Raw genomic sequence first — 26,798 nt, 5'->3', positions numbered from 1 at the left:
ATATAAAATCTATAAATACAGATTTAAATGTATATATGGCATATCTCTACATATGTATGTATGTATATATATATAGTGTGTGTTTGTGTGTGTGTGTGTGTGTGTGTGTGTGTGTGTGTGTGTGTAATGGTTGTTGCTCCACTTCAGGTTTTTCTGGTTAATTGATGAGAAGAATCTTATGGACTTTCCTACCCAGGCTGGCTTCAAACCATCATCCTCAGATCTCAGCCTCCTATGTAGCTAAGGATTATAGGCATGACCTATTGATGCCCACCTTGTGTGGCAAATACTTTTAGAATAATTGGAAGAATAATTCAAATCAAAGAAACTCTCTGTTCCTATACATGAAATCATATTTGGCATTGACAGGAAATCCGTAAATCTCTTCCAACCATAACATCATGAGAGAGGGTTATATTTATTTATTTAATTATTTATTTTGCCTGGATTGGGGCTTGAACTCAGGGTCTGGGCACTGTCCCTGAGCCTCTTTGTGCTCAAGGCTAACTCTTCCACTTGAGCCACAGCAATACTTCTGGATTTTTTTTAGTAGTTTATTGGAGATAAGTATCTCACAGGGATTTTTCTGCTAGGGCTGGCTTCTAAACTTGATCCTCAGATTTCAGCCTCCTAAGTAGCTCGGATTACAAGTTAGTAATCTAGCTGAATGAGAGTGGATTGTATTTAAAACCATCCTAAGACTGGATTTGTGAGCATTTATCAATGGTGTTCTGCCCTAACTACTTGCAACAATTATGCCTTTATAAAACCAACTTACACACTTTATAGTTTTTATTTGTGAAATGGGTAAGATATCAGTACTCTCAATGCCTCTCCTTGTGAATTGCCATACTGACATTCGGATTCCAACTTCTTGTTGAAGACTGTCTGAAGCATCACAGTCAACACTAAATCTTCATAGCTATTTATGTAAAGTGAGCCAGCTCCATTGCATATATGTGTAATGTTTATGAGTGGGGTGTGTGAGTGTGTGTGTGTGTGTGTGTGTGTGTGTGTGTGTGTGTGTGTGTGCAGTACCAAGGATTGAACTCAGGATCTCACATACTAGGCAAGAGTTCCAACATTTGAACCATATTCCAGCCCTTTTTTTGTATTTTAGTTTTGAGATAATGCCTCTGGGATGGCCTCAAATTCAGAAGTCTCTTTTATCCAGTTCCCAAATAGCTGCATTTACAGTTGTAGGCTACCAACCTGTTCTTGAACATAGCGATCATATCCTTATCTTGATGATTTCTGTAATTTGGCATCCAAGTTTAGGAAGGGACTTAAATTTACTATATTCTAAATTAATATTTATTGTGACATTATTACAGTCCTCACATTGTATGAATGCATGAAATGAAACGGCCCTGTTTTTTTCACCCTATGACATAAGAATATCAGCAATACTTTTTGTTCCTCTGCCTAGTGAAGGCAACAATGTCTTTCATGTAAAATACTGTAAATCCACTCACTTCTCTATGTCTAAGATTTCTAATTTGTATAAAATCCTAAAAGAATAGCCAACACAAAGTAAATGAATTCAGAACCCTCTTACAGAGAGGACTTTTCTTACTACTGTACATTCCCTAGGTAATATTCTGGAAGCACATTTAATTTTGTTTAATGTATTAAAGAAATCATCTAAGAGTATTGGATGCAATGTATTCATTCTTCTTAACTTTGGAAATTTTTGACACACTCCAAATTAAGACTGAGCAACAGAGATCCTTGAGCATTCATATGTATAAAGTTGCCAACACTGGTCTTTCAATTAGAGTTAGATTTATTATTGTTTCTTATCAAATTTTTTATCTATTAAACAAGTGGCTGTCATTTTAACTTTGGATATCTATAGCCTCGGGAATATTGCACAAAAAACATTGTTGTTTCTTTTGTTGGAAATTTCCATTTTCAGCTCTGTTCATTGTAATTATAATATATAACAACACATACACACAAAAATCAGGATCTCCTTGACTTACAAATTATGTGGAACATAGCAGAGAGTATGTCAAAATAGAAAATTATAGCCTCAAGTTGGAGCATGTTGGCATTAAATCCGCTCTACTGAATAATTGGGCACAATCTAAAGATTGAATTAGTTTTCATCATTATCAAGTCAATCTCCAATTCTAAAAAAGATACTGTATCAATTTTTTCCCAAATTCCACTGGAGTGGTCAACTAGCCCATGTACTAGTTCTTGCAAACAACTTGCCTAATGGTGAGACAAAGGGTGAATCAATGCAACAGCAATACTCACAAGAAAATATGTTGGAAATGAACTGTACAACTTGGAGGGAGGGATTGAGAGGAAGACAAATGAGGAAGAATGTAACAAGTTTGGCAGGAAATGTACTCACTACCTTATGTATGTAATTGACTACCTTATGTATGTAATTGTAAACCCTTGACAATAAAATTCAATTTTAAAAAAGTCAGTGGAAACATTAAAAGTTCATATAAAGGACTAGAAGAAAATCAAGAATAAGGAATACAAAGAGTGAAAGGCAGGGCATATGCACAAGACTAAGAGTCAGGTTTTATAACCACTTGTACCATGCCCCCAATCTTTTTGCTTTAATTTTCTAGGTAGGAGCTCATGGTTTGGAGACTGGCCTTGGACTCTGATTCTCCTAGGTATACCTAATGCATAACTGGATTTACAGGTATATGTCACCACTTCCTAGATTTATTTGTTGAGATAGGGTCACATTAACTTTTTGTCTGACTTCAAACCATGGTATTCATGATCTCCACTGCCTAAGTAACTGGAATTACAGGTGTGAATCTACCATGCCTTACTCACGGTCATATTTTTATATATTCATGTCATGTACTTCAGTTATAATCTCCCCATCATTCACTTCTTTCCTTCTCCTTCTTCCAGTGGTTCCTTGCAAATAGTTTCCCTTGAATATTTGTTTATATTTAATATTTATTTGTATGTAATTCTAGATTCTGCATATCAGATAAAACGTAATGTGTATCTTTCTGAGCTTGGCTTATTTTATTCAATTTGCAAATCTCTAGGATTGACTAATTTTCCTGCACAGGACACAATTGCATCTCCTTTGTGGCTGAATAATATTTCATAATATTCCTGCACTTTTACTACATTTTCTTCGTTCATTCTTTGATTGATGTGGACCTACGTTGATTCCAGAGCACAGCTATTGTTAAATGCTAACAAAATGCTAAAAAAACAAAAAAAAAAACCCACTACATCCTAAAAAATGCTAAATCATACTAAAAAAAACACTAATAAACTCACAAAATAAACCAATGAACCTCTGAAGTTTTGGGGAATTTTAAGCTTTTAAAGTTTAGACAGCTTATCCCAGATATATGAAACAGGGGCGATGCTGATCTAGAGAACCAAACTCTCGCTGACTTGCTTTCTCATGCATCGGGGTGTCAGCATTTATGGGGTTCATGATGCATTCATTCAAATCCTGACACCCACTCTAACAGCAACATCCTGTACCGTTACCAGTTTGAGCCTTGTCAGCTGCGATGGCAAAAAAGAAAAAGGAAAAGAAAAAAAAAACTCCTTAGGAAAGAAGGCCTCAGAAACTCAGCGTGACTGAAAAATCAATGTGCAAAATCATCTCTTTCAGACGCTGAGTGACAGCCATTCCTCCCACCTACCCAGCACAACCTCTTACCCGGATGGGGTAGGGGAAGCTGGGAGACCTCAGCTGATGGGCCTGAGGTCACACAGTGGAGAAGGAAGAGGGGTCTGGTCCCAGGCTGATGTCCACGGAAGTCCGAGGTCGCTGTCACTAGGGTGGACACCAGGGCGGTGACCCGTGGACACGGGGAGTGACATCTCCTGGACTTGCTGGCTTGTCTCACAGTCATCTGGACGTGTGCTGACAAGCTGTAAAGAGGGAAGCTAAGACCCAGACCAGCAATGGTCTGCAAGCGCCCCTACTCTCTTCATTATTATACTCGGAAAGTTTATTGTTTCAAAGTTAGCACTACGTTTCAATATATGCATTTTGCCTTTTCTTAGGTGACAATGGAAATAAAATTCTCATTCTACAAAAACAAATTAAGCCTTTCTTCTTTATTTTTTTAATTTTTTTTTGGCAGTCTTGGGACTTGAAAGCATCTTTACTAGGCAGGTGCTCAACCACTTGAACCATTTCTCAGTGTTTTCTGGCTTTAGTTATTTTTCAGATAGGGGATCTCATTTTTGCCTGGGACCAGCCTCAGGCCGTCGTCTTCCTACCCATTCAACCCTCATAACTGGGATTCTACATCTGAACACCTATACTCAGTTCCTTGATTGAGATGAGTGCTCCCTAACTCATTTGCCCAGACTGGCATAGAACTATAATTCTCCTTTTTCCAACTCTGATTTTGCAGATGAAAAGTGTAAAAGGCTAGCCAGGTACCGTGGCTCACACTTGTAATCTGAATCACGTGGGAGGTTGAGATCAGAAAGTTCATGTTTCAGAAGCCAGCAAGGGCAACAAATTCACAAAACTTCTCCAGAAATAGCAATCGAGGTGTGATGATCATCTCAGCTGGACAGGAAGCAAGCCAGGCTGATCTGAGCAAATATGTGAGATAATCTCAAAAATAAACAGAGCCAACCAGGCTGCTGGTAGCTCGCACCTATAATCCTAGCTACTCAGGATACTGAGATCTGAGGATCACAGTTAGAAGCCAGCCTGGCCAGAAAAGTCTCTGTGACTCCTATCTCCAATAAACTACACAGAAAAAAGCCAGAAGTAGTGCTGTGGCTCAAATGGTAAAGCACTACCGTTGAGAACAAAGAGGCTCAAAAATAGTGGCTAGGCCATAGTTCCAGCCCCAGGACTGAGAAAAAAAAGAACAGGAAGAAATAAAACATGAATAAATAAATAGAGCAAACTAGCCCGAGGCATGGCTCAGATGGTACAGTACCCTATACCTACAGTAGCCTTGTTTTTCAAGACAAGTAAATACTTTTTAAAAAGAAAAACTCCAAGTTTCTGAAATAATTAAGAGAAGCCAAATCACTGAATAATGTTTATCAGCTGGGCAAGGTGTCACATGCTTGTAGTCCTTGCAGCTGGGAGGCTGAGACTGGAGGGAGAGTTCAGGGACAGCTTAGATTACGTAGCACCCTGTTAACAGACAGAAAATATCAATAGTCCTTATTTGTAAGTTATACAGAGCCCTTAGTGGTAATTAAAAAGTACTAAATTATGTTATTACTTAAAATTTCTTGGAGATATTCCTTTATCTTAAACAAACAAGCTTATGGCAAAATCTAATCATAAAGGATTCAGGCAGTAATTCAACAATCAAAGTCAAAGGCATCGTTGTCGCTATAGACATATATGCATTTTGCAAAATCTTGAGGAGGATAATTGACAGATCAAGAAGTGGTACTGCTTAATAATTGAAGTTAGCATGCCTTTATATTTTCAAGTTTTTGTATTTTGTTGCTGCCCAGATCTAGTTTCTTTGAAAGAAACTTCCCTCCAAGCTATTTCTGGGCACAAAAAGAAGAGACAGTACCCCCTACCTCTTATTCAAGTCACCCTGTTGTAAAGCATCTCCCATTCCTTTGAAGTGACATTACCTGAGTCTCCTAGCAAAACCTTTTTCTTTAACAAAAACCTTCCATTTCGTTGGTCAGAGATTATAGCATTGATGTCATGGAGAGACAATAAAATCCTTTTTATCTCAGTGGTATTTCATTATATTTGGCGACTTAGAAACAAAATGAGCTTAAAGTCAAGCCAAGACACATCTTTAAGATTGCTATGATAATGCTAATATGCCCTTTAAAATGGAGGCCATCTGGGAAATTGAAAGGATGACAAGTAGAACCAACTCACATCAAACTGGCACGACCCCAAACATTGGCATCGGCCTAAGTGACAGCTGCAGCATCTGGAGAGAGCTTGATAAGAAAATCCGGTTATAATACCAGGCGGCCCTTCCTTAAATTTCATCTTACATGATTTCATAGGTGCCATATTTTGTTTTGAGAACAAAATGCTTCCCTCTTTGGAAACTGAAATACTCTTGTCCTTAAGCAAATGTGACGGAAGTGGCATTTGCCTTGTCCTTTGGTGCAGGGGAAACCCATGTATATTTAATTAGTGTCTCTACCTGAGGGATGTTCCTCTTAGGAGAACAGTGTGCGTTTCTAGCTTGGGGTAGCAATGTAAACTCTATCACAGGATTCAGAGCAAAGGAGTTCAACCAAAGAACTGCCACCTGTGACAGCGTTTACAACACTCCTGCCATGAGGAACGTAGAAGCTGGGATTCATTCTCTCCCAATTGAGCATCCTACCATGTTCTTCTGGAGTATTGAGGAAGATAAGGAGCATCACACACACACACACACACACACACACACACACACACACACACACACACACACACACACACACACACACACACACACCAGCTCAGCTTCTCTGCAGCAGAAACCATTCCACAGAGATTCTCCCTCCAGTCCCACAGCCTATGGTTTATGGCTGTGGGCTCTTCTGAAAAGGAATGCTTCCTTTCTCAGAAAATGCCTTTCCCAGAGGAAACAAGGAAGAGAAACCGTCCTCCCTCTGTTCTTCTTTTGTTTAATACATACGTATTAAGCAACCAATCTATATCAGCCCTGTGTTTCTAGGGTTTGTGCCTGGCGAACATAAAATTGATAGGAGTTTGGCTCTCCTGTAGCTCACAGACCCATAAAAAGGCTGCCCTTTTTTAACAATTGCAATATGACATGGTAAAAGCTGCAATAGAAACAAGTACAAAGAATTACAACCACTGCAACGTTTCTTGGCTTCCCTTTCATATGGAAGATGTGCACTACCATTTTTGACCATTTTTAATATTACTTCTAATTCCAGCAAGCCTCTTTGTTAACAGTGCATATGTAGTAAGATGCCAAGAGCCTTCATCTATAATCATAGCTACCCCAGAAGCTGAGGTCCAAAGGATCACAGTGTGAAGCCAGGCAGAAAAGTCATTTAGACTTTCCATCTTCAAAATACCAAGCAAAAAGCCCAACTAGATGTGCAGTTCATGTGGTAGAGCACTAGCAGAGCAAACAAGCTGAGCAAGCAAAAGAGCCTGAGCACAATCACCAGTACCAGCGAAACAGATAAATAAATGAAGGAAGGAATGTAAGTGGCTATGGCCTATGACCTACTGAATTTTGACTGACCTCTGAAAACATGAATATTTAATCCATCCCTTCTACAAAGAAACAGAAATATAGAAATGAGAAGCACAACCAAAAAGGAAATAAAAGAGACCAAAAAATAGCCAGTGATCTGCCACATTTTACATTATTTAAAAATTACAAAATTAAGTCATAAAAGAGAAGTCATACAGTTCACAATGTACTGATCTATTTTTTAGTTCTCTAATGTCTTTTCTGAAATAAATGGAGTGTTTGAAATGTTATTGTTGCATTCATAAGGAGATGACGAAGAACAACGAAGAGAATCTAATTGGGCCGGAAACCAAGAATAAATTCTTGGAGATGGCCTGTGTGATATGGGCAGAATTTGTCAGCCACTGGCAGCAAATTGCTCCCAAACTATAATGTCTAAAAATGTCAGATACACATAATGACAACATTTAGTAATAACAATATCATAAGGAGATTACTATCCAGACAATTATGAATGTTGACATCCAGTGTTGTGAAAGCCATTTATCATCAAGTCCTCATAGAAAAAGTGATTCATTTCAGAAGATAGGGTTCCTTTCAGATTCCCTAATTCACATACTCCTCAACCATCCTGACCAGAACTTAAACCAAGATTTCAACATGGTTCCTTTTATTATCTATCCTCCAGCCTAAGGAGAAGAAAAAATGCTTGCCCAACTAACCCCAAAATACAGCCCAACAAAACCAACTCAGAAAGTAAAATTATTCTCCCACTATTCCCCAGCCTCCTCTTGAAGTTTAATTTACATAAATATATAAATATATTTTCTAGACACTGTACTCACCAATCTAATATTTAAAGACATTTCTCTGAGTACACACTAGAAATTCACTCCTAGAAAATACCTTCCACCCCTTGGAGGAATTTTTTTCCATCTTCCTATGGGATGGATGCATGGCAAATAGGTGTTTTTCATTTTAGTTATGCTACCCCGTACTTTTGAAAAAGAGACATTCAGATCCAAAGAGAGATGGAGAGACTTTAGTCACCCTGATTCCCATCAATTTCTGACTATAAATTTTATCTCTGACTTTAATTAAAGTGTCTTGCAATTCTCACATCTTGTCTAGTGTCGGGTATCTCTCATCTCTACCACTAGGAGGTCAAAATGCATCCCCGGGCCTTGCATTAAAATGAAGATTGAGAAATGATATTTTTGGCACCTTCAGTTTTCTCTGGCTCTCATCAGTGTCCCCCACACACACTCACTTAGTTATTTTTATTATATAATCACCTCATTACAACATCCAAGAAGCTGCCTCGTGGTGGAGCCAAGGAAGTATTATAAGATAATGCACACTGGCTAAGAATGAAAAAGGCATCAACTGTGGGAGGTATATCACCCATATCCTTTATGGTGACCTATTCTCATCCCTTCTTTTGTCCCGAGCCAATTATACTGGACTGGAGCCTATGTCCAACCTCTTCTCTTGACCAGGCTCTGTGCATATTACATGACTCCAGCCAATTTTAGCTGGTTATGTCCCCAGGAAGATTCGCATATTATTTGTTCCTTTGGATGAATGGTCATTCAGCAACCATTACCCAGTGCTTTAGTGGTGCCTCGGGACAAGAATCGAATCCAGAAATAAGTAAGGACATCCCACACACTGCCAGCTGTTTATTCAATGCATGAGTAAAACACTACATGAGCCAGTCTACTGAGGCAATGCAAAAATAATTTAGTCATTTTAATGGGAGGAAAAAAAATCATCCTTCATTTGATAATACATAGATAGGTAGAAAGATACATAGACAGATCCAGGATAAATCCTTGGTAAAAATAGTTGATAGGCAATATAGATAGGTGATAAATAGATGACAGATAGATATTTGAAAGGTGATATAGAGATAGATGATAAATAGATGAGAAGGGATAGTTGATAGATGATAGATAGGTAACAGATAGATAGATAGATAGATAGATAGATAGATAGATAGATAGATAGATAGACAGACAGACAGATAGACTACAGATATTATATTTAATTCCCAACCATTCCCCCAAGTTGTCCAGGTCATTTCTAACATACAGTTTTGTGAGTGTCACTTCAACCAGTTATTTTAATAGTATGTAGGATAGCATTTTATGAAATCGGATGAAGTGTAAAATAAGTCATGAGGGAAAATGCAAAGACTAGAGGGGACCGAAATGGTCCCTGAAATCAAGCACCTAAGCAGGAATAACTGAAGAATGTTCTAAAGAAGGAAACCCTAAAACAGCTCCAAGGAGACAGTTCCAACCAAAAGCAGCAAGGTAGAATTCTGGAACTCCACAGAGTGTTGGGTAAAGTGGATTGTGAGACCAGAGTAGAGTCTGGGCAGGATTAACTATGTCATTTATGATGTTCCATAAAAAATTTTTTTTAAAAAAAGAAAAAAAGAAAAAGAAATTTCTGTGGCCTTCTTCCAAACAGGTTCAGTGTGATGTAGAAAGTTGATAGAAAAGACCCACAACTATGTGTCTACCAAGAGTGTGCACATAAATAGACTCAGAGGAAGCACCCCTAAAAATAGGAGCGAGGCAGGAATTCATTGATTGCAGGGCTGAGCTGAGAGTTCAAGCTGAGAAGCTTGAAAAAGAGAAAGGTCTTTGCTCACAGTTCTGGAAGCTGGAAATCTGCACAAATGGTGTTGGCCAGGTTGGCTTTGTACAAGACAGAAAGGCCTGAGCCTGTTATCTCTCCTTGAAAACAGCCAGCTTCCTGATTGCATGTTTGTCTCTGTGTCCTTGTAGCTTTGGTGGTAGTGGACGCTGGAACTGAAATGCAAAGCCACATCCTGGCTCTTCTGCTTGAGACACACGTCCAGTCTTTTCCTCCCACTCTCATGTTTATGATAGAGTTATAGTTCCCACTTGGGGTGCATGTCTAAGGGTCAAGCATGGAGGTTTTAGTTTCTCTGTAGTTGTTGACATTACAAGCACATGGTACCACACCCACACTCCTTGTGAGATGCAACCTTTACAACTTTTCTACCCATGCTGTCCTGGAACCCAAATCCTCCGATTTTTAGTCTCCTAAGTAGTTTTGGATGACAAATGCATGCCCCTGTTTCTGAACTGTGGGTTGAGAAGGGTCTGTCAAACTCTTCTGCCCAACCTGGCCTGGAATCATGATGAAGACCCCTCTTCTTTACTTCGTTTTACTTGGATTGCAATGGTAATGATTCTATTTCTCAAAGCATTTACAATCCAAGGCTCAGGGCAGGGCTAACTTAATCTTGGGATGAAAACCCCTACAACAGGTGAATTATGCAATGAAATACCAATTTTTCCTTATATATTTACACAGTGTCCGAAGTTTATTCTGCTTTTTTCAAGTTTAAGAAATGTGAAGTTTAACGATGTTTTAATGCATAGACTCTAGAAGTTAACAATAAGATATTGAACTGATTGTAATGGAAGAATCATCATTGTTTGGGAGAATTGTCTACCATGAAGGGTAAACCATACCTGTTACATTAATAAGCTATTGGAGTTAGGATTTTCTTACTAAAAGATCATTTCACACCAGGAATAGCTCCAACTGCCAAACTTTGTCTTCTCCTGTCCTCACAATAATATCCAGGATTCCATCTTCACCCTTTAGACTGCACCAAACACCCACCATTCTAAGGTACAGGAGCCAAGATCAAACACACTCAGGACCTTACCAAGAGCACCATTACACTCTGCTTATAATGAAGCTAACCTGACACAGAACCACTTAGAAATATATTGCTGTCTCTAACACATTTTGTGTATGTTTTTATTGTAAAAATGCTGTACAATTACATGAGCAAGGTAATGAGTGCATTTCCTATTGAGCATTGTTGCCTCCTTCTTTGTTTTCCCATACCATCCCTTCCTTCCCTTCCTCCCCAACTCCCCCCCCCACCCGCTGAGTTGTAAAGCTCGTTTTCAACCTAGTGTTTTGTACATCTCATTGTTACAATGGGTCAGCCTGTATCCTTATTTAAGCGTAAGAATCAAACACAGCACCCTTTCTCATAGCCTCTGACACTTGAGCAGTGGGAACCACTACTTGTGAGGACAGTTTCACAGGAATACACTGTATGTTTCCAAATAAGGAGAAAGGATTTTGCACACCCTTCACAAGAAGCAATAATCAAGGCAGGAGATGGTGGTTATGCTAATCACCTCATTATTTACTATACTATGCATCACCATAACAAACGATATTATGGGTTACTCAAAGATAGTAACAGGACAAACAAATGTCTCTTGACTGTCATTATTTCCTTGTTTCTATTCACCTTATTAGAAACTTTATTAACAACTTACAATAGGACCTTGTTATCAGAACATATCCAAAACAAGTGCTCAGTTGTTAGGGGAACTAATTAAGTTATCTTCTACTCTACTTGTGCAAATTCAATCCCTAGGTCCTGATTTGAACACATGAGTTCTTACAGAAACAAATATAACCCAAGAACCTAAATACTAGGGCTGCTAGCCAATATTATCCTGGGCAGAATTAAACACACACATGCACAGAAAACAAACATATAAGGTTTCAACAAATGTTAAGTCCACAAATGAAAAAAAAACAAAAAATAGATATATTTCAAAGGAACTTAACAAGAATATGTCACCCGTCAAAACCAAAAACACTTAGCTGTCACTGAGAATTTCACAAGACAAATTGCAGCTGCCAAAATCTTCAAGAAATCCCATCTACTTCATGGGTGAATGTAGAGTTTCATCACTTCTTAGTGTCACAACAAAAATATAGATGGGAACTATCAGCATAAAGTTAAACTCTCATAAGGGCTTAATTGCTCATCGTTATGTTTTTTAGGCAATATCATGTATTCTGGCTGACATGAACAACAGTTTATTTCAAATTGATGTTCACAATACAAAGCAGCTGTTTTATTGGAAATTATCCTCTATTAAATCATACCCAACAATATCAGTTTTGCTTGTTTGTCTTTATGGAAGAGTATGTTTGCTTATTACATTTTCTTACAAAATGATAATAGAGGAATAAGTACATACCTGCTTTAGCAATGTAGAATTATAGCAGTTAAAGGGCCACTTCCATGTGTTTTCAACATTTATAAAGTCTGAAAATACTACCATCTCTAGAGATCTCCAGAGAATCAGGGCCACTCACTTTTCAGTGGAGGTTTAGAGTATATAGATCCTCTCCATTTGTACAGACTCACCTTCAGACATAGGCTTACAAAGATAAGACTTGCATAATTCATGTTCTCAGGTAATAGAATTACGATGGTAACTAAGGAAAGTACATTGTCTCCTCTCTGTGCACTGACTGAGAAAAATCTCACAAAGAAAATTCTGTCTTATCTCAGCAGCACATGGAACGTTTTCTAAAATAGACCACATTTTAGGCCACAAAGCAAACTTGTCTAAATTCAGGAACATTGAAGTTATACCTTGCATTCTCTCTGACCACAAGGGAATAAAATTAGAACTCAACACCAAAAGCCACCAAAGAAAGTCCGGTATCACATGGAGGCTGAACAACACACTGCTGAATCATGAGTGGGTCATGGAAGAGATTAGAAAGGAAATTCAAATGTTCATGCTATTCAACAAAAATGAACACACAAAATACCAGCTCCTCTGGGACACAGCAAAGGCAGTACTCAGAGGCAAGTTTATAGCTCTGAGCTCCTACATCAACAAATTGGAGAGATCTGAAACTAGCAATTTAATGACGCATCTAAACCTCCTTGAAAAAGAGCAGCAAGATAAACCTCAATCCAGTAGACAGAAAGAAATAATCAAAATTAAATCAGAATTAAATGAATTAGAATCCAAAAAAACTATAGAAAGAATCAACAAAACAAAGAGTTGGTTCTTCGAAAAACTTAACAAAATTGACAGACCCTTAGCAAATCTTATCAGAAAAAGAAGAGAACACACCCAAATTAATAAACTCAGAGATGAGAATGGAAACATCACCACGGAAACAACCAAGATTCAGAACATTATAAGGGAATACTTCTCAAAACTGTATGCTAATAAGTTTGAGAACTTGACAGAAATGGACCTCTTCCTAGCAAATATTGACATGCAAAAACTAAACCAAGATGAGTTAAACTATCTTAACAGGCCCATATCAAGCATTGAAATAGAAACAGCAATAAGAGACCTCCCAGCTAAGAAAAGTCCAGGACCAGATGGTTTTACAGCGGAATTTTACAAGGCCTTCAAAGCAGAGCTCACACCAATACTCTTCCAACTCTTCAATGAAATTGAAAGAGAAAGCTCACTACCGAACACGTTCTATGAAGCCATCATAACCCTCATCCCAAAACCAGGCAGGGACTCATCAAAGAAAGAGAACTATAGACCCATTTCTTTGATGAACATTGATGCAAAACTTCTCAACAAAATTTTGGCCAACCGACTTCAACAATTCATCCAAAAAATCATACACCACGATCAAACAGGATTCATTTCAGGGATGCAAAGCTGGTTCAATATACGCAAATCAATTAATATTATTCATCACATCAACAGGAGCAAAAATAAGAACCACATGGTTATCTCAATAGATGCAGAAAAAGCATTCGACAAGATCCAACACCCCTTTATGATGAAGGTTTTGGAAAAATTAGGAATCCATGGAACATTCCTCAATACAATAAAGGCTGTATACGACAAACCTACAGCCAGCATTATACTCAATGGTGAAAAACTAAAGCCATTTCCTCTTAACTCAGGAACAAGACAAGGATGCCCACTCTCTCCACTTCTCTTCAATCTAGTGTTAGAATGCCTAGCTACAGCAATAAGACAAGATGCAGACATAAAGGGGATCCAAATAGGGAAAGAAGAAATAAAACTCTCCCTCTTTGCAGATGACATGATCTTGTATTTAAAGAATCCCATAGACTCCACTCCCAAATTACTCAAGCTGATTCAAAACTTTGGCAAAGTAGCAGGTTATAAAATTAACCCCCAAAAATCAATGGCTTTTCTGTATGCCAGCAATGAGAAAAGTGTGGCTGAAATTAGGAAAGCAACTCCATTTGTAATAGCCCCACAAAAAATAAAATACCTAGGAATTAACTTAACTAAAGAAGTGAAGGACCTCTATGATGAAAACTTTAAAATCTTGAAAAAGGAAATCAACACAGAACTTAAAAAATGGCAAAACCTCCCATGCTCCTGGATTGGAAAGATTAACATCGTGAAAATGGCAATACTTCCCAAGGCTATCTACAAATTCAACGCAATACCTATCAAAATCCCATCCTCATTCTTCAAGGAAATAGAAGAGGCAATCCAAAAATTCATATGGAACAATAAAAGACCCCGAATAGCAAAAACGCTCCTCAACGGAAAGAACACTGCTGGAGGAATATCAATACCAAATTTCATACTCTACTATAAAGCCATAGTAATCAAAACAGCTTGGTATTGGCATAAGAACAGACCTCAGGACCAATGGAATAGAATTGAAAACCCAGAAATGAACCTACAGACCTATAGCCATCTAATCTTCGATAAGGGAGCTAAAACAATAGAATGGAAGACAGACAGCCTCTTCAGTAAATGGTGCTGGCAAAACTGGTTAACTACATGTAGAAAACTAAAGCTAGATCCTTATATATCACTCTGCACCAGAATCAACTCCAAATGGATCAAAGACCTTGAACTCAAAGCAGACACTCTGAAAACATTACAGGATGGAATAGGAGAAACCCTGGGTCTCCTTGGCTCAGGCCGAAATTTTCTGAATAGAGACCCGGAAACACAACAAATCAAAGAAAGGTTGGACAAATGGGATTGTATAAGGTTGCAGAGCTTCTGCAGGGCAAATGACATAGCTAGCAAGATCAATAGAAAGCCCACGGATTGGGAGAAGATCTTTACTAGCCATACAACGGACAAGGGTCTCATATCTAAAATATACTTGGAACTCAAAAAATTAAACCACCCAACAACAAATCCTCAAAGAAACAACTGCCCAATAAGTAAGTGGGCGAAAGACTTAAGGAGAAGCTTCTCTGAAGAAGAAAGAAGGATGGCCAATAGACACATGAAGAAATGTTCAACATCCCTAGCCATAAAAGAAATGCAAATCAAAACAACATTGAGATATCACCTCACTCCAGTTAGAACAGCAAAAATCAAGAACTCTAACAACAACAGATGCTGGAGGGGATGTGGACAGAAGGGAACCTTACTTCATTGTTGGTGGGAATGTAAACTTGTTCAACCACTTTGGAAAGCAGTATGGAGGTTCCTCAAAAGACTCCACATAGAGCTCCCCAATGACCCAGCAATCCCACTTTTGGGCATTTACCCAAATGATCACAAACAAGGCCACACTAAAGCTACCAGCACAACTATGTTTATTGCAGCATTATTTACCATAGCTAAGATATGGAACCAACCCAGATGCCCCTCAGTAGATGGATGGATCAAGAAGATGTGGTATATATACACAATGGAATTCTATGCCTCCATCAGAAAGAATGACATTGCCCCATTTGTTAGGAAATGGAAAGGCTTGGAAAAAATTATATTAAGTGAAGTAAGCCAGGCCCAAAGAAACATAGGTCCCATGGTTTCCCTTATTTGCAATATCTAGTATAGGTATGAGTCAAGTGGAAAAAGTCAGAGAATGTGATGTTAGGAAAACGAACCCTCAAATATGTATTTTAATGTTTTTGTTTCTTTCATACATGTGTTTCTAACGCATTTATAATATTATTTCTTTGTTGCTTTGTATGTCCCTCCCCCACAGTGTAACCCTCCCTTTCACTATATTTGATGTCAGTATAACATGTGGAGGAGACGGGGACAAACAAGTCGTTTAAGGATTCAGGTGGACCTGTTGCAACAATGAGAAGTACAAAATGTCATGTCAAAAGCAGCTTTACAATGTCGGTGGGGGGGTGAGGGGGGGTATGATCGGGTGGGGGAGAGGGGGAAGGCTGGGAAGGGAGGTGAAGGGTAAACAAAGGAGGAGGCTGCAATGCTTGGTAAGAAATGTATGCATTTTCCTGCCCATGTAATTGTAACCCCTCTGTACAGTATGTTCTCAAATAAAATAAAATAAAATTAAAAAAAAAAAAAAAAGAAAATTCTGTCTTAGAAGTTGAGTGAAGTTTCTATGAGAGCCTGTGAATAGAACGAAATCCTGACAGATGGAATGTGTTTTACAATTCCTAAAGGTAACGACCCACAAGAGTGTTTGAAAAGAAATTCGAATTATAGTTGGGCCCCAAAAAAAGGAGGTTTACAAAACAGAAAAGTCAACAAATGACTGAGGGAAAGTAGAAAAACATGTGTTTCCCCCAATCATCCTTCATTCTAATATTTGGTATTTTGCTTTTTAGATTTCTAATAGAGCTAAGTCTTGGTTACAGTAACAAATATTTATGTTGTGGTTTTGAAAAATAGGGCATCCACATGTATACACACACACACACACACACACACACATACACACACACACACACACATACACAAAAAAAAACTTCCATACAAGGCAACTTCCATAAGAGTGCACACAGATCTATGAAATTCTCTGATGAGTACCCCATAAGAAAATAACATCTTATATCTCTCTGCCAAACTGAGTTTTACCAGTGATTTTTAGGAAAAGTGTTTCTCATCTTAATTAAAAATAAAGATAGTTATATAAAATGGTGTGACTTTGAGTTTATTCGAACAGCATGAATTAAAAACAACAGCTCAGTGGTCTAATCTTCATGCTCCAAATTAAAATGCTTGCCAACTTGATCAATTATGATATTGTATGTGTACATTGTATGTATGACCTTATGAGAAACCTACTACTATTAGTGTCTAAAAGTTACACAGAAGTTTGATAAATTCTTCTGCAATAATAGTTTTTGGGTCCAGTCATGGGGCCTGAACTCTGGGCCTGGGTGCTGTCCCTCAGCTCTTCAGTTCAAGGCTAGCACTCTACCACTTGAGCCACAGCGCCACTTCCGGCTTTTTTTTTTCTGCTTATGTGGTGCTGAGGAATCGAACCCAGGGCCTCATGCATTCAAGGCAAGCACTCCACCACTGAGCCACCTTCCCAGCCCCTCGGCAATAATAGTTTTAAGTTTTAAGATGACTTATTTTCAGAATTATTTACTGTACTGCATTTAAACAAAAATGATTAAAATATTTTGCCGATATTTGAAAATAAGAAGAGGGAAAAAGATGATTAGATAAACAGTATCTTAGCATAATGTTTATAATCTGTCTAATTCATTTATCTTGCTAATAAATGAATTATTTATCTCATGGATATCTTATATCTATCTTGTATCATATATTCTTAACTTCCTAATAAATATCTCTACTGCTACCAATCATTAGCAGAATGGAAGTAAAAAAAAAATCACGAGATTTAATGTTCTCAGTATTTTCTGTTACCAAGTTACTTTCTTCAAATAATCCTATGAATTTGAATGATTATATTAATGTGCTAAACTAAGTAATACTATTTCAATAAACCATTATGTGTACCATGCACTGATTTTCAAAGTTGCATTTTTTTCTACTTTCCTGCCATAAGAATGACGTTTTCCAGTTGCTGCTTTAGATACCAGATCATTCACTTATACATTATGATAATCCAAGGGACTAGATTTACAAGTTCTCGTTTTTTGGTGCACATAGATCTCAGTCTTTCCTTGGGGTGGACACACAGCTCATGAGTGCCGGCCTCTGAGGGAGGGATATGGATTTCCTGGGGCAACACTAGAGTTCACAATGGCTTTATCTGCTTTCACAGCTCCTGGATAATGCAGGCTCCTAAGAGAATCTCAGAGCTCATAGACACCTGTCAAGCCAGTTAGAGTGTGGCAGCAACTGCCCACAAAATCGTTTGCATGGCTTGGAGCCAACTCCTTCTGCCACCACAGAGAGGAGATGATCTAACATGATCATATTGAAGTAATCCAATTCTTTCCCAGACAGACATTTTTACAGGCTCCAAGAAAATAGAAGAATGTGTGTTTCAAAACTCTGAAGGAGGCTAGACTAGAATATACAAGTGGAGCTTACTCAGCTTGTTCTGAAAGTTATCTACTTGTGAATCATTAATGAGATGCTAAATTTATGAAACCTTGAAATGAAACAGAAGACTAAGCTTTTGGCATCAGGTTTCATTTTTATTGAGTTTCAGAAGGAGGAGAAAGAAGAAGGAGGAGGAAGAGAAGGAGGAGGAGGAGTTTGAGGAGGAGGAGAAAGAGAAGGAAAGGGGAAGGGGAGGAAGGAGAAGGAGGAAAATAAGAGAAAGAAGAAGAAGAAAAAGAAGAAGGAGGAGGAGGAGGAGGAGGAGGAGGAGGAGGAAGGAGGAGGAAGGAGGAGAAGGAGGAAGGAGGAGGAGGAAGGAGAAGAAATCAGCTCAGTAAATAAGACTGCAGGCTACTGGAGCTACCCCAGAGCATCACTAGTGTCCTGTCCAAAACCAACTACATCATCATCATACATGTACACTGGGGAAAATATCTAACTTTAGATTATAAGATAATTGTCAAGCAGAGAAAATAAACATACCTGTAGGCATGCCATTTGTAATGGTACACATGGTATCCTATCTTTTTAAAAATTAATTAAAAATTAATTTACTTTATTATTATAGAGTGATGTGCAGAGGGATCACAATCACGAGTCAAGTAAAGAGTACATTTCCTTTCGTACAATGTCTTCTGCTCCCTCACTCCCTCCCAGTCCCTCCCTCCCGTCTCCACCCATGAGTTGTGTAGTTCGATCTCATCAGTGTCCAGTGAGCTCCACCACCACACTGTTCCACCTTTTTCCCCTTGAGTTCTGTGCCCTCCCTCCCAACCTCCCAAAGACATACTTGTGAATACACCATACATAGGGTAAAGAAGAGAGAATCATCAAAAACCAAACACTAAAATAAAAAAGAAAGGGGAGGAAGTGTTTCCATATCTTGGAATTTGTTTCAGCATGGATATTATTTTCTATAACTATGAAGAGGCACTTAGGCATGGCACCTTTGTGTTTCTCTCCTAAGAGTATCCTCTTTTGGTCTCACTGTGTGTGAGTATCTCAAATCCTGTTTAATTTGTCATATCCCAGTGCTTCTTGAACAACTTCTCAAGTTACCACAAAGCACTTCAAGTAGTCATGACAAGGCCACACATTCTGATGCTTTGTATGGGTAATTTATGGCCAGCCCAAGCAAATGGCGTAGATAAGTCGATGAAACTGTTCTATCAAATGGTCATGCAGTATTTCATGGGAGATGCCGTGGGTACCAAATCGTGGGTGACTGGTTTGCTCTGGTGTCCAACAGGAAAGAAGGTATCAAGCCCTATGCTGAAGCTAATTTGAAATGTGTGGGTACAAACTTTTAAAAATTAGTGCTAAAAAAATGACCTTTACTAAATCAAACCTCTTAATTTCCTTTGTGAGGAAGCCAAGTACCCTGAGAGGTCTGTACCCTGCAATGTCTGCATCCTGTGATATGTGAAGCCCCAGAACTGAGTTATCTACCTCAGTTGCCAAATGAGTGTCCAGGTCAAGAAATATGGGGTCTCACAAGACTGTATCCCACAATTTATGATTCAGCAAGATGTAAAGTAAAATCTTCCAGTACATAAACCTGCCCACTAAGCAGCCACATTGATTACCATTTAATTACGTGTATAAAGGCACACTCTACTCACCAACACCAAAAGGTTTTTGTGAAAGAGATAACAGCAATTAGTATCTGTGTCTGACATTTTTTTACATGCATAATTGAACTGTTTTAAGTGATTTGAAGTGAGACCTGGAAAGTTTTCAAGGACCAAGAGAATGTTAGAGAAGCTTCCTTTTAAATCTCCTATAAAATAAGAAAATAGTTATGAAAAAAGTCTCGTAGGAATGATGTAGATAGATAGATAGATAGATAGATAGATAGATAGATAGATAGATAGATAGATAGATAGATAGATAGATAGATAGATAGATAGGTAGGTAGGTAGATAGGTAGATAGATAGGTAGGTAGATAGACAGACAGACAGACAGACAAACAGACAGACAGACAGACATGCCCTTCTGTGCATTTACAGGGGAGGTGATAGTTTGAGAATAAGGTACTAGGTGACAGAAAACATGCATCTTTCTCTTTGGGGATTTGATCTACTTTATTCAATATAACTTTTCCCCAGATCCATTGATGGCCTTACAAATGGCATAATTTCATTCTTCCTCACGTCTGGTCTGATAGCTGAGTAAAATTTCATATTTATCAGTCTGTCTGTCTGGATATAGATATGTACATATCTACAGATATATCTAAGTATAGATATCTAGACATATTTAGATATATAGATATAGATATATGCATATGATAGGCATCTATTAGTCATGTGAAAACATAATACATGCCTTACACATACAAATGTTTATGTACAAATGTAGTATGTGTACATACATGTTAAGCTGTTAATTGTTCAAAGTGCAATCTGTTTGTCTATAGTACAGTATCTGGGCTGTTTTCATATTGGCTCTTCTGAACGTGTTGCAATGCACCTGTGTGTGTATGGTGTATGGTGCCTTTATTGTATCCTGACGTGCAGTCTTTTGGGTAAACGTTCAACAGTGGTATAGCTATATAACAGAGTACTTTTATTGTATTTTAATCTCCTTACTGATTTCCAGAGTAGTTGCAGTAATGTACACTCCTAAACACAGTGTATTTGGATCCCTTCTTCCCTGCATTTTTCTCCAGCATTATATGGATGTGTATTCTTTATCTTTTTCTTTTCCCCAGAGCTGAGGACTGAACTCAGGGCCTTGCATTTGGCAGGCAAGTGCTCTTCCACTGAGCTAAATCCCAAACTCCTTGATGTGAATTCCTGCTAATGCCCATTCTTACCAGAGTGACAGGAAGACTCAGTGTTGCCTTGATTTGCATTTCTGTTGTAGCCAGGGATGTTGATTTAGTCTCAAAGTCTCCTCTTTCATTATTCTTCTTTTCCTTTTCCTATCTTTAGAAAGACATTATTTTGTATTTAAATTATCAAAATTGTATCTAAAACTTTATTTCCCCAGCCCATATAGTTGGATCAGATAAGATAATATTTCAGACAGGAATATGTCACTTCGAGAAATTATTTATTTTGATGATTCTTAAAACTTGACAAAACCTTTGACACATTTTAATAATTCTTAAGCTTTACAAAATATTTAAAGGCAAACCACAGAATACCTTTCTAATTTTCTAAGATGGATTCTAAATTTTTGACAGTAGGCTGCCATCAGAGTTTTTTCTCCTGTGATGCTTAATGCCATTCTACAACAGGCTCCTTCATTCTGATATCCAGCTCATCACCAGATATGGAGACTCAGCTCCCTAAATGTCACTCAATCCACTTCATGGAACCCGCATTGTTGGTGATGCAGACTTTGGTTTTCATTCATATATTTAATGTTAACTTACACACGTTGTACTTAATTTTAATTCTTGTATTTAGGTTCCCAATCTTCTTTTTACTATTCTCCAAAGTCAGTTTTGTGGTGAAAAGATACTGGTGATATTTTCTTAAGCCATCCCACGTATAGGAAATATGCTTTGTTTTTTTCCAAAATATTTCAGGTATCAAATTGCCTAAAATAAAGATGCAATACTGTTCATTTTATTTTATTTTTCATACATTTTAATTGCTATTATAAAGGTGAAGTACAGAAGGGTTACAGTTACATAAGTCAGGTAATGAGTACATTTCTTTTTGGACAGTGTCTCCCCTTCCTTCACTCTCTCCCAATTTTTTTCCTCCTGTCCCCACGTACAAGATGCATAATTCATTTTCAAAGAGTGCCCAGTGAATACCACTGCTGCATTTATTCACCCTTTTCCCCTCCATTTCTGGGGCTTCTTACCGCTCCCCACACACACCCAAAAGACAGATAAACAAACAAGCAAGAGAAAAGGCAAAGAAAAAAAAACAGTAACAAAGTAAAAAAAAAACAAAAAAAAAACTCTAGTTCCTGGAGTTCATTTCAATAAATAGAATTTTATTTGATCCGATGCACATAGGCATTGCACCTCTGAGTTCCTCTCCTAAGAATATCCTCCTTGGGCCTCACTGTGTGTGAATGTCTAGAGACCTGTACAATACTACTTTTCTAATGAACGAAATTAAACATCTCATTTGTCCTACATAAGCTATTGGTACCCTGTCAGTCATATCAGATGCAACAGGTCCACCTATATCCTTAAACCTGTTGCAGCAATGAGAAGTACAAGTTGTCATGTCGAAAATGAGCTTTACAACGTTGGTGGGGGGGGATGGGGGAGGATTGGGTGGGGGGGACACTGGGAAGGGATGTGAAGGGTAAACAAAGGAGGAGGCTGCAATGCTTGATAAGAAATGTACGCATTATCCTGCCCATGTAATTGTAACCCCTCTGTACAGTATGTTCACAAAAATAAATTAAATTAAATTTAAAAAAAAAGAAATGTACTCATTATCTTGCCCATGTAATTGTAACCCCTCTGTACAGTATTTTCACAATAAAAAATGTTTTCTTCAGAACTTCTAATGCAGACTTGTTCATTGTATTTATCAATGCAGATCTAATGTTTGGTGGGGGAACCGGTAATGAATGACTGCCTGAGCAGAGAAAGTGGCCATGGCAAAGTGTACACTTCCTGTCCACATGCTGTAGTTGCAAGACCTGTAAATAGTCCACAGGGCCCAGAGAATCTCAGGGACGCTTCTTTTAGGCCTTCTACAAAATAAGAAAATGGTTATCTGTTCTTATGCCAATACCAAGCTGTTTTGATTACTATGGCTTTATAGTAGAGTATGAAATTTGGTATTGATATTCCTCCAGCAGTGTTCTTTCCGTTGAGGAGCATTTTTGCTATTCAGGGTCTTTTATTGTTCCATATGAATTTTTGGATTGCCTCTTCTATTTCCTTGAAGAATGAGGTTAGAATTTTGATAGGTATCGCATTGAATTTGTAGATAGCCTTGTGAAGTATTGCCATTTCACGATGTTAATCTTTCCAATCCAGGAGCATGGGAGGTTTTGCTATTTTCTAAGTTCTGTTTTAATTTCCTTTTTCAAGATTTTAAAGTTTTCATCATAGAGGTCCTTCACTTCTTTGGTTAAGTTAATTCCTAGTTATTTTATTTTTTGTGGGGCTATTACAAATGGAGTTGCTTTCCTAATTTCAGCCACACTTTTCTCATTGTTGGCATGCAGAAAAGCCATTGATTTGGGGGGGATTAATTATATACCCTGCTACTTTGCCAAAGTTTTGAATCAGCTTGAGTAATTTGGGAGTGGAGTCTATGGGATTCTTTAAATACAAGATCATGTCATCTGCAAAGAGGGAGAGTTTTATTTCTTCTTTCCCTATTTGGATCCCCTTTATGTCTGCATCTTGTCTTATTGCTGTAGCTAGGCATTCTAATACTAGATTGAAGAGAAGTGGAGAGAGTGGACATCCTTGTCTTGTTCCTGAGTTAAGAGGAAATGGCTTTAGTTTTTCACCATTGAGTATAATGCTGGCTGTAGGTTTGTCATATACAGCCTTTATTGTATTGAGGAATGTTCCATGGATTCCTAATTTTTCCAAAACCTTCATCATAAAGGGGTGTTGGATCTTGTCGAATGCTTTTTCTGCATCTATTGAGATAACCATGTGGTTCTTATTCTTATTCCTGTTGATGTGATGAATAATATTAATTGATTTGCGTATATTGAACCAGCTTTGCATCCCTGAAATGAATCCTGTTTGATCGTGGTGTATGATTTTTTGGATGAATTGTTGAAGTCGATTGGCCAAAATTTTGTTGAGAAGTTGTGCATCAATGTTCATCAAAAAAATGGGTCTATAGTTCTCTTTCTTTGATGAGTCCCTGCCTGATTTTGGGATGATGGTTATGCTGGCTTCATAGAATGTGTTTGGTAGTGAACTTTCTCTTTCAATTTCATTGAAGAGTTGGAGGAGTATTGGTTTGAGCTCTGCTTTGAAGGCTTTGTAAAATTCCTCTATAAAACCATCTGATCCTGAACTTTTCTTAGCTGGGAGGTCTCTTATTGCTGTTTCTATTTCAATGCTTGATATGGGCTTGTTAAGATGGTTTAACTCATCTTGGTTTAGTTTTTGCATGTCAATATTTGATAGGAAAAGGTCCATTTCTGTCGAGTTCTCTAACTTATTAGCATAAAGTTTTGAGAAGTATTCTCTTATAATGTTCTGAATCATGGTTGTTTCCGTGGTGATGTTTCCATTCTCAACTGTGAGTTTATTTATTTGGGTGTGTTCTCTTCTTTTTCTGATAAGATTTGCTAAGGGTCTGTCGATTTTGTTAAGTTTTTCGAAGAACCAACTCTTTATTTCGTTGATTCTTTCCATAGTTTTTTTGGATTCTATTTCATTTACTTCTGATTTAATATTAATTATTTCTTTCCATCTACTGGATTGGGGTTTATCTTGCCGCTCTTTTTCAAGGAGGTTTAGATGTGTCATTAAATTGTTGGTTTCACATCTCTCCAATTTGTTGATGTAGGAGCTCAGAGCTATAAACTTGCCTCTGAGTACTGCTTTTGCTGTGTCCCAGAGGAGCTGGTAATTTGTGTGTTCATTTTTGTTGAATAGCATGAACATTTGAATTTCCTTTTTAATCTCTTCCATTATCCACTCATGATTCAGCAGTGTGTTGTTCAGTCTCCATGTGTTACCGGACTTTCTTTGGTGGCTTTTGGTGTTGAGTTCTAATTTTATTCCCTTGTGGTCAGAGAGAATGCAAGGTATAACTTCAATGTTTCTGAATTTAGACAAGTTTGCTTTGTGGCCTAAAATGTGCTCTATTTTAGAAAATATTCCATGTGTTGCTGAGAAAAACGTGTATTCTGATGCTGCTGGGTGAAATATTCAGTAGATATCTGTTAAATCTAGTTGATCTATGCAGCTGTTTAGATCTGCAGTTTCTCTGTTGAGTTTTTGCCGAGTTGATCTATCTAGTGGGGAGAGTGGTGTATTAAAATCCCCAACAATTAATGTCTTTGGATCTATATGGGATTTGAGGGAAAGTAGTGTTTCTTGGATAAATTTGGGTGCTCCATTGTTTGGCGAATAGATATTTAGAATTGTAATATCCTCCTGAAGGAGAGATCCCTTAATTACTAAGTAGCAACCTTCTTTATCTCTTCTCATGAATTTTAATTTGAAGTCTATTTTATCTGATATTAGGATTGCAACTCCCACCTGTTTATGGGGGCCATTTGCTTGGTAGATTTTGTTCCAGCCTTTAACATTGAAAATGTGTTTGTTTTTACGGGCAAGATGTGACTCCTGCAGGCAGCAGATAGAAGGGTCTTGTTTTTTAATCCAACTAGACAGTCTATGTCGCTTAATTGGAGAGTTAAGTCCGTTAACGTTAAGAGAAAGGACTGAGAGGTATTTGGGAGTTCCTGCCATGTTATCCACCTTCATGGGGGCTGCGAAAACTGGGTTCTTCCTATGGTTCTTGGATTCTCAGTTTGGGTGCAGTTTCTTGGCCTTTATTGTGGTCTTGTTGGGTTTCTATGTGTAGGACATCTTTAAGAATCTTTTGTAGGGCTGGTTTGGTGGAGATGTATTGTTTCAATTTTTCTTTGCTATGGAAGGTTTTTATTTGGCCTTCAGTTATGAAGGAGAGTTTAGCTGGGTACAGTATTCTTGGTTGATAGTTGTTTGTTTTTAGGGCATGGCATACATCATTCCAGGCTCTTCTTGCTTTGATTGTCTCTGCTGAGAAATCTGAGGTGATTCTAATTGGTTTCCCTTTATAGGTGATTGGTCTTTTCTCCTTGACAACTTTAAGGATCTTTTCCTTGGTCTGAGTTGATCCTGTGTGGATTATAATGTGACGGTGGGATGTCCTATTCTGGTCTGGTCTATTTGGGGTTCTAAAAGCTTCTTGTATCTGAATAGGCCTATCTTTTTGCATGTTTGGGAAGTTCTCTGCTAGGATCCTGTTAAACAAATTTCCTAGACCATTAACTTCTGTTTCTAGGTGCTCCTCTACACCCATTATCCTTAGATTAGGCCTTCTGATGGTGTCTTCCAAGTGTTGGATAGATCTATCATATTTCTTGGACTTGTCTTGGATGGTTGTATGTTCTTTCTCTATAATATCTAGGCTGTCTTCAATCCCTGAGATTCGATCTTCTGCATGGTCTAACCTGCTGTCAAGACTTTCTACTTTGTTTTTTTATCTCTTTTCCTTCTAATTGGTCAGCTGTGATGGCTTCACATTCTTTGTTGAAGCTTTGTTTTGGATCTTGTATGAACTTCTTTACTTCCTTAATTTGGTGTTCAGTGTTTATTCTCAAATTACTTAGTTGATTGGTTATGGTTTCCTTGGACTCCCATTCCTTCTGTTGGGTTCCATTCAGCATTCCCTTTGTGGTCTCCTTGACTTCCTTCAGCTCTTTGTTAATGGATTCCATGAATGCCTTTAGTGATCTTTGTGTATTCTCTTCCTGCTCTCTCAATTCCTGTATTACTCTTTGATTAGCTTCCTCCCATTCATGGGATTCCTATAGTTCTCTTTGAGTGTTCTCAGCCTGCTCACTCCATTCCTGCCTTTCTCTTTGAGTATTCTCAAGCTGCTCATGCAAATCCTGGGTCAG

Source organism: Dipodomys spectabilis, unplaced genomic scaffold, assembly GCF_019054845.1.
Source record: "Dipodomys spectabilis isolate Male_0828 unplaced genomic scaffold, ASM1905484v1 ptg000050l, whole genome shotgun sequence".
Lineage (NCBI taxonomy): Eukaryota > Metazoa > Chordata > Mammalia > Rodentia > Heteromyidae > Dipodomys > Dipodomys spectabilis.
Note: the sequence above shows the minus strand (reverse complement) of the source record.